We start from the raw sequence: 23342 nt of genomic DNA, 5'->3' as shown, positions 1-23342 counted from the left end.
CCTTATAGATGACCCTGTCTCCACATGACTGTTCTTTAATGTTCATGTCTGTGTTCAACCACCTTCAGGTTCAGTGGGGGTCCCCGGTCTCTGGCAACTTTATTTTGGCGGTCGCGGGCTGAAAAGTTTGAGTATATATACAGTATATATATATATATATATATATATATATATATAGCATAGCATAACTTGGATTTTGGGGCACTTGTTCTCCTGCCTGCTTATCCGTGGCTTTTTGTGATTCCCTGAAGTTTGAGACTCTTTAATGTCAACCTCATGTCCTTCCCCAGTCTCTACTCCTCATCTTTCACTATTGAGCGCGCCTGCCATCCTTGTCCTTGGTGGCGGAATTGGGCATGCATCATTATCAGTCCTGATTAACAATCCACATAGCCTGGCAGTCGGGGTCCCCACCAGGGGCCGATGGTTTGGTCTTTTTTCCCCCTCTATACTTCTAGAAATGTGAATTTTGAGCAGCACTTTCTCGCTCACCATGGTCCCTCATGATCAGGGTTAATTCACGGCTGCATGCGTGAATGGTGTAGAAAGAGGAGAGGAGCAGAGAACGGAGGTAGTGCTCTGCTTATCGCAAAAAAAAAGAAAAAATGCTATATGATTTATTCAAGAATATGCAAATCCAACAATCACTCTGCCTTATTTACCAAAGGGACCTGCTGATTCACAGTCTGAAAGAGAAAGAGGGAGAAGGAGAGAGGCAGAGCAACAATCCCAAACTCATAGAAGCCAACCGACGGTGTAAAGGCAGCCAACTGCTGCTAATTCTGCTGGTTTTCTTTAGATCGAGGTAATGAAGGGTGTCGGGCAATTTCTTGGTCGTTTCATAGCTGCTAAAGCTTTCACATTCATTCTGGCATGACACAATTATGACACGATTGTTGACAAGGAGACGAGGGTTATGTGCCTTCTGTCTCATATCTGTTCCCGTTGTGCATTTAATATTGTGTAGGGGTGTGCATCCTTGATGGTTTGTCAATTAGATATGAATGGGATTATCGTGTTACTGGTGCAATGTACATATTATCATTTGTTTATTCATTAAATATATACACACCAATATACAGTACATATACTGTAACAGTGTAGTGTCACATTCATTCAGTGTTTGAGCAAAGGCATAACAAATATTGTTCTACAAGCTAATAGTGACGTTAAACATATATTTGCTACTTAATTTGAAAGAAAAAGTGACGACTTTTCCTTCCATCCATCCAGCATGTGGTTACATCCGTTGGGTATTACCCAATCCTAACACTAAACTCTAGTTTTTGCATTGCAGCAAAATGGCTAACAGTCTTTTAAAGTTTTACAGTATTTTCCTCTTTTTGGTCATTGTCTGAAAGGCTAAAAACAGAATGTTCCCAACCCTTTATTATTTAAAGGGGGAGTCCGCAATCCTGTTCAGAAACTGTTTTTGTTATTACCTCCACCAAGGGGGTAATGTTTCCGTCCATCCGTCTGTCTGTTAACTCATTCACTGCCAGCCCCTTTTCAGAGCAGCCAACCCCATATTGCCAGGCGTTTTAGATTATTTTTACTGATTTTTGAAGATCCACAGAATATTTTGTACTACAACAATCTGAAATCTGAAAGATTAGACTCTTTAGTTTCATCAGAAAAAATTATTTTGTTTCTGGCTTGTTTTGTTCTTCCGTAATCTTACTGTATTTTGGCATTCCTCCAAGTCTCTCCCCCGTCAATCACACAATCACACTTCCTCCTTCTCCCGGACATGCCTGACTCTCACTGCTTGCGCCGTTTTTTGATTGTTTTCTCTCACCATCCCGACAATCTCAATAGTCTACTTAGTTCCACACATGCTCTGGTCGAGTGTGAGCTGCTGGGAACTTCAACATCAACTCTCGTAGCCTTGTAAACTCCTTTCCTTTCCCTCTGACCTCTGCCCACCACGGGTGTAATCTTTCATCCAAAGGTGCGCTGCTGCCACCTACATGTCACCATTTGGTCACTATACCATAATACAAGTTAGATATTCACAGGAGAACTTCGTCACACTGTCTCCTAGCAACCCCAGCCAAAAAACACAATTAACATCTTCAGACGTCTTTGGAAGTTAACGTTACTAAACCAAAAAACATCTTTAGACATCTTTGGAAGTTAACGTTACTAAACCAAAAAACATCTTTAGACGTCTTTGGAAGTTAACGTTACTAAACCAAAAAACATCTTTAGACGTCTTTGGAAGTTAACGTTATTAAACCAAAAAACATCTTTAGACGTCTTTGGAAGTTAACGTTACTAAACCAAAAAACATCTTTAGACGTCTTTGGCAATGAGTTAATGTGGATGTTTGTTAGCAGGATTTCTCAAATCATTCTGAATGGATTTAAATCAAATTTGGTCAACTGATGGACAATGTCAAAAGGAAGAAGGAGATGATCCGGAAGGTACTATAGATACAGTATCCAGAAGAAGTTTTTCAGCAAGGATATTTCAAAAAGTTATGAACGGATTGAAATGTTTCTTTCACCCTGAGATTAGTCAATATGTTATGTGTTCAAAAAAAGAACGAAAAGAATCGGATCTCTGTAGTAGCTGGAATCCTGTGAAAACTCTGACCAATCCCTGCCATTTGGTTCAAATGGAAAGAAAATATCATTTAATTTGATAATTTAATTCAATAATTTGTCTCGGGAGGATGAGGTTTCATCAATCCATCATTGTTGAATGCACCCTTAATTAAAAACTAGTCAGAGCCGTTTGTAGCTTGGTGGTACAGGATGCTGTTTGGGGGTTCTTCAGTTTTCTTTACTAATTGGAGAGATTTCTAATCCATCATAAGGTCCACAAACTCCTGAATGAGGGGTACCACACCCATAATATCTGTCAGCTGACATCACATTCTGCAACAGGGGTGTCAAACTCATTGTAGTTCAGGGGCCAAATACGGACCATTTTGTAAAGTATATGAGTATATCAATCCCTTCAGGATCTTCACTTAAATTTGCCAGATTTTGACAAATTGGGGACATTTTGTGCAATAATTTGAGGAAAATTTGCCAGATTTTGGAAAAATCGAGAGTTCTTTCAACATTTTGAGATTAAAAAATGACTGCCATCATCTGATATAAGAACTGGAAAGCTGAGCTCTGCAACATTGCAGATATTAATATATATGTATATATATATATATATATATAGTATTTGGAGGAACAGATATATCTATAACTGAATTAATATGTAATTTACAAACGTTTTATGTTTTTTCTATTGTTTTTACTTTCTCAAATGGGTTGAATTTGATCCACTAAAGGGCCAGAAACAGCCCCGGGGCCTTGAAAAAAAACCTGCCACTGCTCATGATAGAAGTTTATTTTATTCTTATATCCTACAATTATTTCTAAGCATATAAGGCAAAAGGAAAGGACAATTCTATTTCCTCAAATGCAGCTGACAACAGCTTTAGAGTTCCCACGCGACTTGTTGGGCCCTGTGGAATTACAGTCTACGTATAGTTAGAAACCCCTATGAAAGTAGTCTATAATAGTCATTGCCGTAGATACTGTAACTCCTGCCCGACTCTTCAGTATTTAGCTTTGACATTCTTCCGTTTGATTTGAAACAGGATGCAAGTGAGCTAGTGTCACAATAACAAAAGCCCCAAAAACAAAACTATCAAACGCGCTGATTTTAGTTCTTCACTTTCTTATTTTGCCTGTTTGGTTGTAAGAAACGGGTGTGAGTTGCAGATATTTCCAGACTCCCTGCTGAGAGCCCAATTAGTGTGGCTTTATTGATTTGTGTGGACTGCATTGTATGTACTTTTCTAGGTGAGAACCTAAAGCTAGCACACGAGTCTGCGGTAGACAATAATTATCTTCCCTGAAAAGAATCTCTGAGGCCACACAGACGAGTAGCAGAGCTCTGAGAATTGATGTTTTTCAGGCTGCTTAGTTTTTTCTTTCTTTTAATGGTAAGGAGGGAAAACGCCACTACTTAGTGTCATGTGTCAGCTCCCGTTTCAGCAATTTTTTTTATAGTTCAGTTTATGCTAAGAAGCATACTCTTTACAATGGATATCACTGTAAAGATACATATAATTAACTCAGTTATTTCACTTTGCTTTTAAAGCGCCAGATTTCTGCCAATTATAGATATATATAAAGATTGAAATTATAGATGAGTATAGAAAGTGTCTTTTTGTACGGTTGCCGTACGGACAACCCCTGGTCCTATTGGAACGGTTACCGAAGTGCGTTGCGTCTTAGGGTTAGGATTAGGTTTAGGGTTAGGTTTAGACTTAGGGTTAGGTTATAACGCAATATCGCAACAATTTTTAGGGATAGGGTTTAGGTTCAGGTTTAGTTTTAGTCACGTGACCTAAACTGGCCAATAACTGTCCTATCACGTGACCGAAACTGGCCAAATAGGGGCGCTGCTTACGGATAGAATGGCGGTATATTGCTACAGCAACCGTACGGATAGCCACTGCCTTCAGTATAAGAAGTTGTCAGCACAAATTAAAGAATTATTTAAAAAATCTCAGGCCTGTGTGTTAAAATATGTTTGAAGAATATTTAGATGGTGAATTCTACTATGGTAACTTCCATGTTTACAAATAAATTCTAGTCCTTTGAGCTGCATTAAATCAGATCTGGTCTGGTTGTACTATGGCTTATCAGGTGCAGTAAGATCAGCATTGAGTAAGCAAATATTTATCCAGTTGGGAACTTGGACTTTACCTACCATTGATAAATCGAAATAATTTCAGCAATAAGCTTGTATATAATTGCTTAAAGGCCACAATAAACTAGAATTGGGCTTGTGCTGTGTTTCCGTTTGGATCCACTGAACCAGTTTGGCATTTCTTAGGATTATAAGCAGCACCTTGTTTCCTATAAAGCATTCCCATCCAAAGGCTGTTTTTACTCATGCAGACCAAATCTATGCCATTACATTTTCTTACAGTACATTTAAGTTAGTGCTGGTTCTTAATTAGTGCAGTTTTTTGTCATTTTTCCTTGCAAATTCGGTAAGACATTCTCACTGTTGAGATTGATTATTGATATTCCATCTTCCGTATGTTTTTTGGTGGGTAACTTGTCCTCCAATTTTATTCAGAATTGTCCAATCAGGGTACCCATATGTTTAGAATATTTAGCGCAATCCTCCTAAATAAATAACGTTTTATTTTATTTGAATAAAATAATATTTCATCTTATATTTCATTTTATTTTTGACAGTTTATTTATTTATTTATTAAATTTGTATCTAACACAATATTTTGTCTTTTTGTGACAATTTCAGCATACGGCATTCTCACTTGTTATTTTTCCTGTGAATACAGTTTGTCTAGTTAGATATAGTATTAAAAATTCATAAGCCTCATGATATAATATGTTGGAGTATTACACACAATGCCAAAACATTTTTTTTTGTGTGTGTGTGTGTACTTGTTTTGGTGCCAGGATGGCATGTTTTGAACCACCTTATATTCAGAATTGAACTGCAATGTGGTTCAATCAAAGCTCCAGGGGTTCACACACACAGTAAACACCCACAGTGTGTTACATGAAATACATTTCCCTGATAAACTAGGTTAATTAAAAGATACATTGCAATGGCAAATTCAACATTTCAATTTATTAGCATTCAAAGCAAAAATAAAAAAAGTTGACTCACGCGTGTGTCCGAATAAAATATTTATCAATGTTTTGAAGAAATCCTATTTATTTTTCCAATTACAAAGGGTTTGTGAATGCACCAATGGGTTCAGTGCCTCCAATAATTCTAAGAACCACCGCATTAGAATAACTCATTTTAGGATTTAACAGAGTTACATTGTTATTATATACATGGCACGTATAATAAGCAGAACATTGCCTATGCATGAATCATATCTGCTGCTGGTAATGGCCTTGAATTGCCCTTGTTGCATCGAATCTTCATCCAGCAACTTAAATGATTGGAAGGTTTTCACGCTGTTTCTGGTCATGTGCGTCCCATCAGCATCGTGATGTTAATCTGTTGGAGTTATCCGCTTCGTGCCATGCTATTTCTTCTTTTTTTTCCACACACATGTTGTCTGAGAGGTCAGCAGCACAGCGTGGTTCTTACTAGGTCAAATTGCTCAGAGGCAGAAGTTAATTTCCAACTCAGCAGAGATAAATGACTTTGCTTTGACCTCTATTGCTTGCTGACGCAACAAAGACATAGCGCTATTCTCGGAGACAAGCAGAGTTAATGTCTGTAATTTAAAAACTGTAGGTCCTTTTTTGCTACAGAAGATGGTTTCATAACTATGATTATTATACCCAAGTTTGCTCCATTTTGGTTTATTTTACACACCGGAGAACAAAGAAAAGGGGCATGTGCTGTTCCAGTTAGTATCTGTTTTGGAAAGTCAATGCTATATAATTATAATCAGAGTTTGGGTCAATTATAATTGTAATTGTGTAATTGATAATTAATTACAATTATGTCGTAATTATAACTGTAACTCATTTTAATATGTGGCTGTCATAATTGTAAATAAATTATATGAGTTTAGATAGTGGACTTTGTAAGTGTAATTAATTACCATGAAAATTCTATAAAAATTGTCAATTATAATTTAACTGGGGAACCATGTTACAGTTCTATATAGTTAAGAAATACTAATATATATTTCATATCAAGATTTGCCACATTTGACCATTTAATAAAATGTGGCAAAGTCACAAAAGGACAACAAAAACACACAAAATAATAAAATAATATACTGAGGAATAAAACCGACAGACAAACAACAACAAGTTACACAAAATGACACTAAAAGAGAAAAAAAACTTACCATTATCAGCAACACACAAAACGACAACAGACACACTAAATTTGAGGAAAAATACACAGTATTCTTACAAAATATACACAAATAACAGAAACAAACATCACCAAAAACACACACACTGAGAGAGAATAATTGAAATAATACCAACAACACACAAAAATGAAAAGAAAAACACACAATAAAAGAAAAATATACACACACACACACACACACACTAAGGGAGGAAAATACTTACTATTACTACAATAGAGGAAATTGTTCAGCAGCTGAATTCATCAATGTGTTGCCTTGACACAATACCCTCAAACTTCTTTAAAACTGTTGTAAAGTCAATTGTCACTGATTTGTGTCAGATAATTAACTGCTTTTTTCAATCAGGCACCGTACCAAAATCCCTGAAAGTAGCTGCTGTGAAACACTGGTTGCCTCTATACTGGCTAGCTATAGACCAATCAGCAACCTTCCATTCATGGCCAAGATCATTGAGAAGGTGGTCTTCAACCAACTCAGTCAATTCTTAACATTCAACAAAATTCAGTCAGGTTTTCGTTCTCATCACAGCACTGAAACTGCTCTTATCAAAGTGATCAATGACATAAGGTTGAACACTGATTTCGGAAAAGTATCTGTTCTCATTCTGTTGGATCTAAGTGCTGCATTTGACACTGTAGATCATACAATTTTGTTGCACAGATTGCAAACATGGGTTGGACTAAATGGGAAAGTAATGCAATGGTTTAAGTCATACTTGGAGGAGTGAAGCTATTTTGTAAGCATTGGAAACTTTGAATCTGACAGATTACCAATGTCCTGTGGGGTTCCTCAGGGCTCTGTTCTTGGACCCCTTCTGTTTAGCCTATATATGCTTCCTTTAGGACAAATTTTACAGAACTGTAAGGTTGATTATCAGAGCTATGCAGATGACACACAACTATATCTATCACTGAACCCAGATGTCTATGGTCCCATTGAGATGTTGTGTGACTGTTTAGAAAAAGTAAACTGCTGGATGAGTGAAAACTTCCTTCAACTAAACCATGACAAGATGGAGGTGATTGTCTTTGGTAACAAGGAAAAGAGGACTGCTGTCAGCAATTATCTTGAGTCTCGATCTTTAAAAGCTAAAGACCAAGTCAAAAACCTTGGTGTTCTGATTGACTCAGATCTTACATTCAGCAGTCAGATCAAATCTATCACAAAAACAGCTTCTACCACCTAAAGAACATCTCCAGAGTGAAAAGTTTAATGACTCAGAAAGATCAGGAGAAACTGGTCCATGCTTTTATCTCCAGCAGACTGGACTATTGTAATGGTCTTCTGACAGGAACCCCCCAAAAGAGCATCAAACAGCTACAGCTGGTTCAGAACGCTGCAGCTCGGGTCTTAACCAGAACAAAGAGGTCAGAACACATTACTCCAGTTTTAAAGTCTTTACACTGGCTCCCAGTCAGCCTCAGAATAGACTTTAAAGTTCTGCTGCTGGTGTATAAATCTGTGAATGGGTTTATTCCAGAATACATCAGTGAGATGTTAGTCAGGTATGAACCCAGCAGGTCTCTCAGATCTATGGACACAGGTCAGATAGTGGAGCCCAGAGCTCACAGTAAACATGGTGATGCTGTTTTTAGTTGTTATGCTGCAAAGAAGTGGAACAAACTGCCAGCAGAGCTAAAGTCAGCATCCAATGTGAACATTTTTATACCAAAGTTAAAGGCACTTTTTTTCTCTACTGCGTATGATTGAGAGAGAGATTTTTGGTCATGTTGTTGATGTCATGTGTTTGTTGATGATTTTAATTGATTTTACTGAGGATTTTAAATGTTCTTATTGATTTTAAACAATTTAATGTTTTATCATGTAAAGCACATTGAGTTGCCTTGTATATGAAATGCACTATACAAATAAATTTGCCTTGCCTTGCCTATTACCAGCAACACATAAAAGGACAACAAAGACACAATAGATGAGAGAAAAATACACACAATCTCTACAAAATAAACAAAAATATCAGATAAACATACAAAATGACCTAAGAAACAACCAAACACCACTAAAAACACACACACCCAGAGAGAATAATTTAAATAATACCAACAACACACAAAAACGACTAAAAAACCACACACAACAAGGGAAAAAAATACTGAATAATAAAAAAAAGCAGACAAACAACAACAAAATGACACCAAAAACACAAAATGTTCAGTGTTGGGAACGTTACTTTAAAAAAGTAATTAGTTATAGTTACTCACTACTTGTTCAAAAAAGTAGCTGAGTTAGTAACTGAATTACTCTATAATAAAAGTAACTCATTACCAAGGAAAGTAACTATTTGTGTTACTGTTAAAAAAAAAGTTGCTATATGTCAAAGAATTCACATTTTTTAGATGCGTGTGTCGTGAGGTGCTTCATTAAATTTGAGTTGCTTTCAACGGATGTCGACAAAATCTTCTCTCCTGGATATAATGAACACTTCACATACACGTTCTTGCCTTTGACCACAATTAATTTAAAGTAGTGTTTGTATCGTCACCTGAAAAATGACAACTTTTCATCAGACTGCTCCACGCAATGTGTGTGTGTGTCGCGTGTGCTGGCACGTCGCCTTAGCCAATCATAATCGCTCACCTTGTTTTTAACCCACCTCCTCACAACAGCTGAGTAAGAAGCCAGGGGTGCTTTCGGATAAAAGTTTATTCAATCAATGCATGCAACGCGCCTCATTTAACGTTCAGTAACGATAACGGCGTTGTAACGGCGTAAAAAGTAATTCGTTAGATTACACCGTTACTGAAAAACAAACGCCGTTACATAACGCCGTTATTTTAAACGCTGTTATTCCAAACACTGAAAATGATGATAGAAATGATCTTGATTAGAACATAGTCAAGAGTCAGTCTTGGTCCCCCATTAGGAGGTAGATGACAGAAAATGATAAAAACTATAGAAATAAGTTTTAGGAAACACTAAATATGGTTTAATTCCATGTATTTACAAAATGAGATTCTTTAAAATGTGTGTTATCACTTATGTAGTAGTAGGACATAAGGAGGGTACTTGCATTCTAAAGTCAGAGAAATTAGGTACTTGAGCCACTGGTATAATGTATAGTATTATATTTTCACTCATACAGTTTAGCTATCATTTATCTGCTACTCATTAAAAACCGTACTGTCCAAATATATTATTAAATTCAGTTATGAAATCATAGTATGTGCTTCACTTTCACTTTTCATTCTGACTTTTCTTTCCGCACAGATCAGATCTTCTTCCTATTAAAGCTGTAACTTATTAGCAAGGTTGTAGCATTGATTATTCCGATAGGTTCAGTTCCCAGGGCCTTTGTATCTGACAGTTTGACACACAATTTTATATTCGCAAATAATTTCTTCTCAACAGCTGTCCACACGTCTGTTCAGCAAGCATTAAGTGTTCAAAGATGTTGTGGCACAGTGAAGCGTGAGACCCTTTAAGCAACGTTTAATTGGTTGCTTTAGTGTTTTATACTAGTGTTAATACACAGGATCAGTCAGAAACATTGCGCCCACATGCCGAATATTGGGTTTCCCCCCAAATAATATTCAAAAATGGCTGTCCTGTTCAGTGTTGCTCAAATTGCCACATCCATTCATTTTTTTTCCCAGCTTTTATCACGTCAACTCTAAGGACAAGAATTCACAGTTCACACGTTTACCTTTCAATAGCTGAGAATAGATACAAGAAAGTGTTACATTCTGCACCTGGCACTTACCATAACGTCTCTAATATCACCTCTCAGTTTTTTTTTTTTTATTTAATTTTTTAAAGTTTAGCTTCTCTACTTACTTAATTAAGTGTCTTTTTCCTTTTCTTTCTTTTCTTTCTTTAGTCTTTGTAAGAAAGTAATTTCCCCCTGTGATCAATAAAGTACATCTGATTCTGAAAAAAAATAAATGTCGTTCCAGTGACGGCTTTTTCTGTAACCATTTTAACACCTTTTTGATTTGAAACCCCCTTAATCTAATTCTGATTTGGTTCATTATTTTATAAAGAATAATCTTTATTAATGTAAACACACAATCAGGCTAATACTGTTGAAAATTGGCTTCTTAGAATCTAGAGTCTATTGTTTGGACGTCATTTTCGAACGCTCCATTGTTATCGAGCATAATAGAACAATTGTCCCAATCAAAACCAATGCCATTTAGGCTAATAACTGTACTAATGATCCAAATATCACAGATTTTAGCGCATGTATTTGCATAATAATTCATATAACATTTTATGGGAACCCAGTTTGACTTTAAGATGCCTTGTATCCAACACAATCAACCAGTATTGACATTTTTTCTGCTGCAAAAGAAGAAAGCCGAGCTGATCCCTAAAGCTAATGTGAGCCATTGTAGAGGCTCAGGGCAATGATTGGTTTGAAGAATGACTCTTTTTACGCGCAACCTTTTTAAGCCTCTAGTCTTCCAGGCTGACATGTTGATGAGGATTAAACGATTGACAAAATGTGACTGTAGTTAGTTAACTTCTCCTGATCGTGGTCAGACGGCACATTCTGATGACTCGCGCTACGTTTTCTCTCTTTTTGGCGGTTTTATCTCGACATCTGCATCCAGCCTGAGTAGCACTGCCATCGTGTCTTTGGACAACACGCTAACGCAAGCCTCTGGAAAACTACTTTAGTTTTGATTAAATTGTAGTCCTTCGAAGCATTGTATTTTAGTTATCGGTTAAAAAATAAACTTTTTAAATCACGTATCCGTTTTCTTGTAATGTAGTTTTCATCGTAACCAAAATTGTTGGAAAATAAAATAACTTGGATTAGTTGTTAAGCTCCTATTATGCTTAGTTCTTACCTCCAAGTCTTTAGTAACACGTTACTTGAAGTTTTATACATAAGGCTTATTTTACGCTGTCATTATTATGACATGACACCTGTCATTAGCATGAATAAGGTGTCATGAAGACTGTCATTAAGTGTTGATCGTTACCCTAACCCCTAATCTCTAACCCTAACCTCACTAGATCCCACACTCTAACCCAAAAATGCCAACATAGCTCTAAAGGTGTCATCATTTAGCAAATAACTCCTAATGACAGCCTTCATGACGTAATGTCAGCCTATGTACAGAACTTAATTTATTTATACATTTTTTTGTAACAGGCCATATTGTTTTTCAAAATGAGTGGAAATCTGTAAATGAGTTTTACGTAAAACTTCTTCGTGAACAGATTTATGGGCGGAACGCAGGGGTACATTTAAATAACATATATAATAGAATCCATTCAAAATAATATAATAAAAATAACCCATAACAGATCAACTAGGGTTGCAAAATGCCTGGAAATGGGGTAAGTTGATAACTTTTCATGGGAATTAAAGCGAAATTTTCCAAATTGAAGACTGCTCCTTAACAGAGATGTTAAAGATAATTGGGAAAATACATAAAAAATATTAGCATCAGTTGTTTAAAAGTTACTCTTTCCGGTTAATTCCAATAAATAATTCCGATTAAAAGTTTATATTTTTTAAATTAACCTTCCTGAGCTTAAGTTTCAGTGGAAATTAATCGTAAATTTTGCACCACTTTGTAATCTGGAACAGATGCTGGTGTTGCGCTGTGGGCCATAAGATTCTATACCTGCAGGGGGCGAAATTTCACAATCTCAATGTGTACGTGGTCAACATGAGCCGAAAACAACGCCTGCTCTCATAATGTATGTACTTGCTTAAAAAAAAATTAAAGTACTTTTATGTGAAAACTCAAATCCAATAGAAATCCATATAGAACAGTTTCATTTTTTTTTTAAGAAAATCTATTTTCAAGGGACAGTGGTGGAGATTAATTTAAAACGTGAACGCATAACCCACTAGTGCAAGAAAGAAAGAAAGAAAATCATTCACAGAATTGAATGTATTGTCACTCACACACAATCATTTTCCATTCTCACCTTTATGGTGCAGTTACCCTTTTCATACGTAACCTTCATGAAATCAACTGTGAAAGCTTGTTATCTGATATGTCGCTCCTGAATGACTTTCACTATTTTAACACAAAGGGTCCTAGTGCTGTAAGTGACCATCATGCTCTCAATTATCACTGTGCATTCCCCCCACTGCCCACAATGCTGCTTTAGCACTTATTAGGGGCGCACACTCCAGGCTCACCCACACAGTTCATCTTCAGACCACATTTGGCAGGTAATGAGCATGACGGCAATAGAAACATTTTCTCTCTGCTGATCACCGAGTCATCCCTGGTCAATGTCACTGGTTCGTATTAATGTGTCACTCACAAATGAAGCAAGGAGGATGGGCAATAGTGAATATGAGAATAACAGTGAAGGATAAGTGTAGATGTGTGGTGTCTTTTTGTGACTAGAAAATTCTTTATTGTCTCAGATTATGCATGTGTTTTTACCTTGGGGTCGCCTGATATGTCTAGTAATTGAGAAAAAAAAAAAAGAATTACTGATGAGGAATAAATGTTTGAATTTTAGAAATGATTATCCTTTTCAAATTAAAACCAGACAGTCTTAAAGGGGCAGTATTATGAAAAGCGGAGTGCGCTGGCTCCTCGGCTTCTAGGTGCTTTCTCGGGTGTGTATGTAGGGGCCGGTGGCTGCCTCTCGGCTTGGTGTCTTGGGGGCGTCTGGGGGGCTGCTCGGCCGGGGGGGGTTGCCTGGGCTCGCTGGCCCCCGCTCTTTCCGCTATTCTGGCTGCGTCCTCGAGTCCGGGGCAGCGCTTGAGTTTACAGTGGCAGTTTCTTGCACATACATCGGTCTACGATGCACTAGCATGCCTTGGACTGTGAGATAAAACTTGTAGTGGGCTTAACTTTAGACACGTTGATCCCAAATACCTGTTTGAGGTATTACCACTCACTCCTTCCCTCTGCCCACAGCCACCACCATCATAGTTAAGCCTCACACCTACAATTTCACATCTCACTCTCACTTTACAGTAATTAACTCCTCCCCACCCTTCCATTTCTCTACCTTGAATTGCTCCTCCCTGCTCTCTTCCCCCTCCACCTCCCCCCCACCCCCTGACCTAGGTGTAACACTGTCCTCTCTTTTTATATTCTCCCTTTAATAAAGTGTTTCTTAATTTTCCTTAGGGAGGGCAGGTGATGGTCACAATTATGCAATAAAATAATGCAATTTATTTCATTGCAATAACAAAAAAATAAAAAATAAAATGCATTGCTGTCTAAAAAAAGATTGCACCTGAAGTTTTTCTTGAAAATAAATAAATATATAAATAAATCGATTTTTGAAGTTTATGAATTGATTCAGAATTATGGATGATTCGAATCTCGATTCTTATGTGAATCAGTTTTTCCCCTCACCCTTAATCACCTTAAATTGACTAGTTCTGTGATGAGACGAGTAAGGAGGAGAAGGAAGATTGTTAATGGTTTACTGCTGCTGTGATAAACGCACACGCTGAAGCAGTGTGTGTGTGTTTACACCTACTCATACATTTGCATGAAGGCCGAAAAAACAGCCTGTTTTTAGGAGTGCTCTGAAAGTGACTTTTCAGAGGGCTAAAACTCCATAAAACAGACAAGTTTGTGAAAATAAACCTCAAATACTTTGTTTTTGGGGTTCTCCGAACAAATGGAGAAAAATAGCATAATACCGGAGCTTTAAATAACTGTATTCTATACTTGCACTTCATAAAATATAAATGTTGTTGTTGTTGTTGTTGTTGTTGATAATAATAATAATAATAAAATGCAGTAAAAAAATATCTGTCACAACTTGTCACTAACCCTGGCTACTCTGTATTTGGTCACTGACTCATGAATATTTCATAAAATGGGCATCATCGAGCATTTGCATGAATATTATAATGGCAATAAAAATAGAAATACTTTGAAATCTTATACAGGACTATTATATAGCTAAAATAAGGCATGCATCACATTTTAGTTTATTTAGACTAATGATAATAAAAACTAAACAATACAGCAGTCATGGCCAGACAGACGCACCACATGATGTTTTGACACTTTGAATAACAGAATAAATTACAGAAGTTATCCAGTAAGTAACATTTAAAACAAAATTTAAGCGAGTGCATATACTGCATACTAAGTTACTACATATTTGGCATCTTTTTATGCATTTAAACATTTTTTGACTAAAATAAATGTAAAATTCAGTATAACAGAGATGATCTAGAAGTAATTCTGGAAAAAAAATGTCATTAGGGTCACCGGATATTCTTGATGTCAAAATGGGGTCACGATCCAAAAAAAGATTGGGATCCACTGTTTTAAATGACTGTCAGTCAGTGTAAAATGTTAACCATCTGTGTGGCTTAATAAACCATTTAAATTATGCATATATAATTATATGAAGATTTGAAGGATTCTGGGGTCAAAGACATTGTTTGAATATTCCAGACATGTTACGATGAGTACTTTCATTGCAGTGAAGTTTCTAGTATGATGAAATTGTTTTTTTATCAAAAGTTATTAATTACTGTAAATGCCTTTTATGTAAAACTAATTTCACTTTCTACCAAAATAGTGACACTGTTGAACCAGTGACGAAGTGGTGCAAGTGTCCGGTTCTGTCATTTGTTTTGATGGTTACGTTAGAACCATGACGACCATGTTGACACGACACACACCCTTCTTTGTGTTTTCTCTTGCTTACGTTGGATTTAGTGTTTTGCCAGGGCTGAAGTATTAAAGTATCAAAGGACGTGACGGCAAGCCTTCCACCAGGAAGCGTCAGGGCAGCAGAAATGCTCAGCCATGAGATTTACCTGTCAACTGCACTTAAGCATGTGGGATAACACAGCCCAGACGCTGCGATGGTGAAATAAAGGCTGACACGCCTTTCCTGTAATCTTCATCAGTGCCTCAGAGCTCAGCAGAAAACATGCTCGCATTGGAAGCGTGGCCGAATATTAAATATCAAAGCTGTTGATCTGTAAACTGCTGAATTTCCAAGCTTTGAGCTTTATAGATACACAATTTGCTTCATATAATTAAATGACATCACAAATGTTAAATTTACAGCCGCTGTTGACCTTGTCCATGCGGTTGTTGACAGCACAGAGACTAGTTCAGAAAATTTAGCTTTGTACGCAAACTCTACTCTATTCCCAAGGCATCCACCAACTGCTCAACTGCACAGCAGCTCTGGAAAATAGACAATCAGGTGACCGAGTCCTCCACAGACAATGCAACAGAAGAAAGGCTTGCGAGATGATTTCAACCATCTGGAAGTTTGACTCAGACTTGAATCTGACGTGTAACTTTTAATTGGCGAGACAGTGGTGGGCGGATGAGGTGAATGGAGGAATGATCCCAGTGGATAGACAGGAGGTGCTCGCTGCCAGATGGACACTCTGCTGGCGTACGTAACGTTTCATACTGGAGCTGATACAAGCTCTATTTTATCAAGAGTAGGTAGAAACTCACAGGCTGTGGGTCACACGGGAAAACGCTGCTCGTTGCAAAGAGATGAATTGGGGAAGAGCGAGGCTGGTATTTTTGTCAACAAACCTTTGACAACGAACATTAATAATATTCTGATGAGTTATGGCTCCTTTTGGATTCAATGAAGGTTTTCACTGGTACGTATTTCATCAGAGGCTGTTTCAACTTGAGAAACCCTTGACTCCGAGTATTTGTGGCTTGAAGCTTCAATTTTACTTTACATTTTAACTCGATGTTCATGCTTACATTTGAATATCAGTCTTAAAATATACTTCGTGCATTTTAATTTTATCGCCTTGATTTGGCTCAGTTTGTGTTCTTAGCGCAACTTCTGATCCGCACCAAACGGCCCCTGGTGTAGTTGCATAAGCTAACCGCTTGAGCGCACCGTTCCTAGAGTAAGGACTTCTCTAGGCAGAAAAACAGACACCAAAAGAAGAGTCATCTATGGGTCAAAGCGAGCGCTTAAGAATGCGAAGAAACTTCTGCCTGTCCCATTTGTTCTTTCACAACATTCAACAATGGAGAAGCAACAAGTTGCTATGCTTTTGGTTGCTTTAATACCCTGTTTTGCGTCGTCGAAGGATCTTCTAACCACCCACAATGCCATGCATTTAACATCATCCCTGATACTTCCTGTTTTTATTCTGCGCCATTCACAGTGTACCTAATTGCTCTAGACTACATACGTCGAACTCAAGGCCCTTGGGCCAAATCCAGCCCTTTGGAGCAGGGGTCCTCAACTGGTCTCACCCTGGGACCCACATTTTGCCACGGTCGATAAATCGTGACCCACTTTTTTTTTAGAATTCAACAAACCAAATTTAGTTTTTCAAAAATAGCTGTTGAAAACACACATAAGTAATATTTTTTAAATGTAAATTTATCTATTTTCCTGTGCAACATGCATTTCACAGCATGCCTGATAAAAGAAACATTTCTTTCAAAATAAAACACAAGTTCAACATGAGGACATTAAGTATTTATTCATTTTTGACCAGCTGTCTGCGACCCAGCCAGTGTAGGTCCCCGGCCCACTTTTGGGTCCCGACCCACTGTTTGAGAATTGCTGCTTTAGAGCATCCAATTCAGCCCACAGGAGAAAATAAAAATGACAGAGAAAACATTAATTATTGTGTAAATTACCAAATAATCCAGTTGTAGTTATTTCAAATTCACTAATTTAATAAAACTTGACACCATTTTTAGGCGATTCCATTTTTCCTTTGCTTACATCACATGAATGCAGACATATTTAATTGCAAATTGTGGAAAGAACTCTCAATATTTCTAAAAATCTTGCAATTTCTCACATCCAATTCCACAAAACTCCTCTAAATTACACAAAAATTAGTAACAAAATCAATATCAATTGAACTGTTCACTTTGTCTTTTTTTCTTTCACTTGAGATCAAACTGGTCCATGTTTGGCCCCTGAACTAAAATGAGTTTGACACCCCTGCTCTAGCAATCGCTCTACAATTTGTCTCTTTGATCCACTCTAGACTTTGTTTGCGTGTTCACACCGCCCAAACAAAGAGAACTATCTAACCAAACGAATCATAGAGCATTGTAACCACTCTAGGTGGTGTGAACGCACCTTTAGAATGCACTTAATCCAATCTGTAACTTTGGAGTGTGGGTTTTTTAAACAGATGTTGGTGAGGGAAGCTTGTGCAAACATAGGGAGAGCATGCAAACTCCCCACAGATACACGACCGGTTAAAGGTTTTACAACACCACACTTTATCATGGAATCCATATACAATACTCTTCACCTGATGCTCATGAAGGGTCTGGTACCACAGTGTGTTCCAACACTGCTTTTATGCAGACAGAGGGGGTTGGACGTAACCAAGAAAAGTTGGAACACTTGTAATAATGCATTGGATTTTATATAGCGCTTTATCATAGACACTCAAAGTGCTTACATTCTGTAGGAATTAGTAGCACAAGCTTTCAAGGCTGATTCAACCTTCATTGCTGCAGAACAGCTTTAAATTGTTAACCCACTTCATGTTACCTGAAAAAGGCCTTTTTGTATAATTCTGAAATGTTCATTATTTTTCAGTTTGGGGTAACCATACATTTTTTTTTTACCTCCGGCTGTTCAGTACTTATCTTTTTATCATTTCAAGCTATTCATTGGACTTGCATGACTTAAATTGCAATAAATGACTAGAAAAATTTTGACCGGTAGTGTATGTTTACCCACCGTTCCTTTCAATGAGGTAAAGGTGCAAACCACTACACCACCGCGCCATGTCCAAAATCAACCCTTAACATCTCATAAACAAACAGGTGCTGCTGTTAGTTTGTTTGCACACTTAGTTGTAGCTTTTTTTTTTTTTTTTTTTTTTTTTTTACAGTTTTCCTCATTGTAAGTCTGAATAATAAACAAGCAGCTGTGTAGCAGTAGCTGCTGTAATGGCTAGTGACGACACCGGGCCAACGTGCTGGGACGGAAATGTAATAACTGTTGAGCAGTTACTACAACTCCTGTTCCCATGTGTAGTGCTACTTGCGTGCTATCTAGTTCTCATTTAGTTTGTATAATTGATAGTAATTGTGAAAGGTGGTGGCAAGATGAAAAGGTTTTTGGATGCTGTATTAAAATAAATTGTACTGTAAATCCCATTATCTAGGAAGGCCGCGTCTTGGAGGGTTAAACAAGTCGGTTTGGGGCCTTGCCTGGCTCGTCGTGAGTTTGGAGAATAAAAGTCCAATTTAAAATCAGAATCACTTCATGTTACCTCTCCTGGATTCACCCGCCTCCTCGAGCACCATCCCCTCCCGTCTCTCAAGACATCATCTCTCACCACTCCTCTCACTGCATATTCATTTTTCACCACTATTTCATCTCCGCTATACCCCCCACCTATTGCCCAACCTCAAACCCCCTGACGTGGGAATTCAATTTGTACTGTATGTTTCACTTCGACTCGCATTTAAATGTATTTCGTGTCGGCTGCTTTTAATTAACTCTCTGGATGTGCGACGAAGGGAGGAAAGCAGACAGATGGATAAAAAAGCTCCTCACATCTGCCAATGAGTTACACTGGCAATCATTTACCACTTAGACAGTAGTGAAGAAGCCCCCCGCTCGTTGTCCTGGCAACCGGTGCCTTGGTGATTGATTTTTCGCCAGTGTGGCATCGCTGCAGGGAAGGAGCACATGAGCCTAGCATGCTTTTGCTACATCTTTCTAATTAAAATGGGATTACAGAGCCATCGCCGTTATATGTTCAAACAAATGCAAGGCTGTGAATGAAATCAATTTCGGTAAATGTCAAGGCTGTTAAATACAAGTGTTGGGTAAACAAATGTAAGCAGGCGCTCTATAGTGATATAAACACTGTGTAGGTGAAGGGTGCGATTGACATGTCGGGGTGTTTGTAGCGATTGATGGGAACAGAAAAATCCCCGTCACAGCATGATTGACAGTGCCTTGAATGGCGTTATGCAGCACAAATCACCTGACATGATAATTAGTCTGTTTGTTGCTTGTCTGCTAATCAGAAAATATTCCTCAAATTGGAGCTTAATGTACACTCTAAATGAACAACGGTTTCTTATTATAATTGGATTAGGCGAGTCAATCATATTTGTGTAGTTTCTGCCTCTCGTCTTTGGGTGTGCGGTGTGTCACGGGGGCTAAATATTCTCAGAGCGTGCTTCATTGCCTCGGATTTTTTAGCACCGCTGTTTGCGCTCATGCCACGGGGACACCGAGGCACTCCGATGTTATATTTCCAAACAATCGCGCATACATATGAATGAGGAACGAATGCAGGGGCATACGAGATGTGGTGGCAGACGAAGGGGGGGGGGAGAGTTGCAAATTTGGTTACATTCTGTTGCAGCATTGAAATAAAAGTGCTGTAGAAGTTTGTGTGTCTGTTTTTAAAATCACCACCATAGGCAACATATCTCAAACTTGGCTAATTGGACAACGCAGGCACACTTTTATTGCTATTTCTGGTCATAGAAAAGGGGCTTATATGATCAATGGTATTGTTGAGGTTGCGATTCGTAAGATTTCATGAGAATCTGAACCCCCCCCCCCCATCCAGACTGAATGAAAACTAAAACGTACATGGCATACAGAGTTGGGGTTTCAGATTTCAATCACTACGATGCAGTTACCAAGGTGTAGCCGGCGTAACACAGTGCCTTGAGCCTGTTCCCAAGTGTAGCTCTTTGGCACTGGCTGTGTGGGATGTTGCATTACAGCAAAAGGTAATAATAGACTGGAGAATTTATAATGTAATCCTTTTTACATGCTATGAAGGGGCCCCTGAAAGCTTCAGACTGCTGGCAGAGAAAAAATGAAAAATTCATGTTTAGCTGTAAACAACACAAAGCATTATATAGCTTTCTGATGTGTAATGCACCTGAAACATATATTAAACTTCCTGTGGAGGACCTCTGGACTAGAACGCGCTGTAATTCCACCGCTATAGAAATATGAAGGCGGTTTGCTGCCGACAGAGCCGGGTGCACAGAGTACCACATGCCTGTATTAGTTCTTCACAGGCCTTTTGTACCTCACAGAGGAACTAGTGAAAGGAAATTGCAGTTGCAGCCTTATCATTCTGAACAGTCAGATTAGGCCTGAATCACATTCTTCTTCTTCTTTTTTTTTTTTTGCATATCTAATTCGTACCCAGATGACCTAACTTTTGTGTGCTCAGCAAGCAGGAAAAGTTATGTTTCACCCCTATTGGCTAAAAGATTTGTCTTTTTTTTCCTTATTTGGTCCAAAAATGTGTTATTGGGTTTGTTAATGCAATGTTGTCCAATGACGAGTGACCTAACCAGGATGTGTCCCACTCTTTGCTATGGGTACACTGAGAGAACCTCCAACAACCTGCCAATGTAAACAATTGTATAAAAGATGGAAGGACTTATGTCTAGTTTTGTGAATCTTAAAGCTATACGCAAAAGCCATCCGACGCTAAATTAGTAGGGTGTGCATTGCGATGATTGTGATGATACGATTCAGGATTTGCATGTCACGATATACAATATATACCGGTACTAAACAACATAATATACATTACAATATATTGCGATATCAATAATTACAAATGTCACCTTTACAAGTACAAAATGGTATGAAATACAATTTATTTCATTTTTTTTTTCAACTTGCAAGAACAAGTAAATGCTAACTAACTCTAATTCAAGTACCAATATCAAAAACAAGTGGTATGTTTATCAAACTGTCAAATTACATTTGTAACTTTTGCGTCTACAACAGATTCTGACTTTTTTCACTCATACCTAGTGACCGGGTGTTTGTGCTATACATATGTTAGCTCAATTAAATGTTTTTTTATTTATTTTTTTTATTTTTGTTTGTTTATTTGTTAAAGAACATGATTTAAAAAAACAATTTGAACATTTTTTGGATCTTTACGGTACATACACTGTGAGATATTGCGATACATTGCAGAATTGATTTTTTTCTTACACCCTTACTAATTGGTGTCTTTGGAGTCCTTTATATCAACTTATAGCCTTCTAACACATCTAATGGCCCTGTATACGTGTTCATCACCATTTTGAAGATTTCAGCCAATCGGCAATCGCCACATGTTAGAGCTACTCTTTGTATTTCCTCGTCCATAGAAAGTCTATTTTGAAATACTATTTTAATTCTATTATTTTAGTTACGTCTCGTACGGTTGCTGTGATGTCAAAGCGTTATTCGTAAGAGCAGGAACATTACGGTGGATGGATTTTGATGTTGCACTTACTTGGAAACCAGTAATAGGCCAGTGGGCATTTGATGCCATTATCAGCCATCTTACTACAGATCCACATTTGCCTTACAGTTGAACTAGGACGACACCTTAGTTTACGCTATCATTGGAACCATTGGAAGCCTTTTATCTTATCAAACCAGTTGTAGTTATGTGAATAGTGCACTTCTTTAACTAAATACTATGTCACAGTTTGTCAAACATGTTGACTTCCACAAGCTCGTGTGTAAAATGCTTTTTATTGCACATGCAGCTTCTAAATCACCTCACATTCTGTTTTGTAAAGATTACATACTGGTAATAGTCTTACAGTTGAGCTTCCTTTGTCATTTGGGTTAAGGGTCCCTTTAATAAGGAATTGTTTTTAAATTCTACGGTATTGCTTAAACAGCTAAGCTTTCTTATATTTTATTTATTTATTTTTATTTTTTTTGGGGGGGGGTGTCAAGTTTGCAATTTGAAGCTGTGACAGGATGTTACCACAGATGCATTTCCTGTATCAAAATTAGAGCCTGTCATTAACCTCATTCACACATTCGTGTACCCATTCCAAACAAATAAACAAAAGGTTACTAAAAATCTGAGATTTGAAGGAGAAAATATACAGGAAACATGCTGTTGGAAAATTAACATACTTAAATACTGGTGTGTAGTAGATAGTGTGGATCAGTAGTGGATCACCCCACCTCTGTTCAACTTATACCCTCTATGATACACCTTGTGACACTTGATTATAGTGATATCTTGTCCCACCTCTACTACTCACATTCTCTGCAATTTGTATTTGATGAAAACAAATTGATTGACTTATTCTACAATGTATAACCTAATACTAAACAATACTAAGCAACTTTGAGGTAGAGGATGGTTAGTTTAGTAATTAGGATTTGTCTAGGATAACAGGTGTAACGTATTATAACAGGTAAGTAGATTTAATCCCCTATAGCTTTAGTCGACTAAAATCGCTGACATAAATAAGCGATTGAAACTGATGATGAAAATGGAATTTTCAGTGAAATTTGAAACTTGTTTGATAAAAGGCTCCAAAATGACGCTCTCACTAATGCCAGAGTAAAGAAATTGGACCCTGAATGATCTAAGTGGGTTTGCTGGCAGAGGAAGAATGACAGCGTACATCCTTTTTTTTCCCTTTCCCTTTTGGGGTGTGTGTTAAAAATCGCACATACGTGTGCGTCTGTGTGTGTGAGAACAGCGTCGGGTTCGCTCTCCTCTTGAGCGGAGAAGAAAAACCATCTGGGATTGTGTTTGTGTGAAGCAAAGTGCAACGGTTTGCCTCCCTCTCCTTCACACAGGCGC

General features: G+C 37.7%; 1 protein-coding gene across 2 annotated transcripts in view; it reads left to right on the top strand.

The window, feature by feature from the left end:
* The window catches only part of LOC114480472 (glucosidase 2 subunit beta-like), a 187198-nt gene that overhangs the window by 81448 nt on the left and 82408 nt on the right, over positions 1 to 23342 (top strand). The window lies entirely within an intron of this gene.

The sequence above is a fragment of the Gouania willdenowi genome, chromosome 18 (genome assembly GCF_900634775.1).
Source record: "Gouania willdenowi chromosome 18, fGouWil2.1, whole genome shotgun sequence".
NCBI classification, from domain to species: domain Eukaryota; kingdom Metazoa; phylum Chordata; class Actinopteri; order Blenniiformes; family Gobiesocidae; genus Gouania; species Gouania willdenowi.
This window is presented reverse-complemented; position numbering and strand designations above follow the sequence as displayed.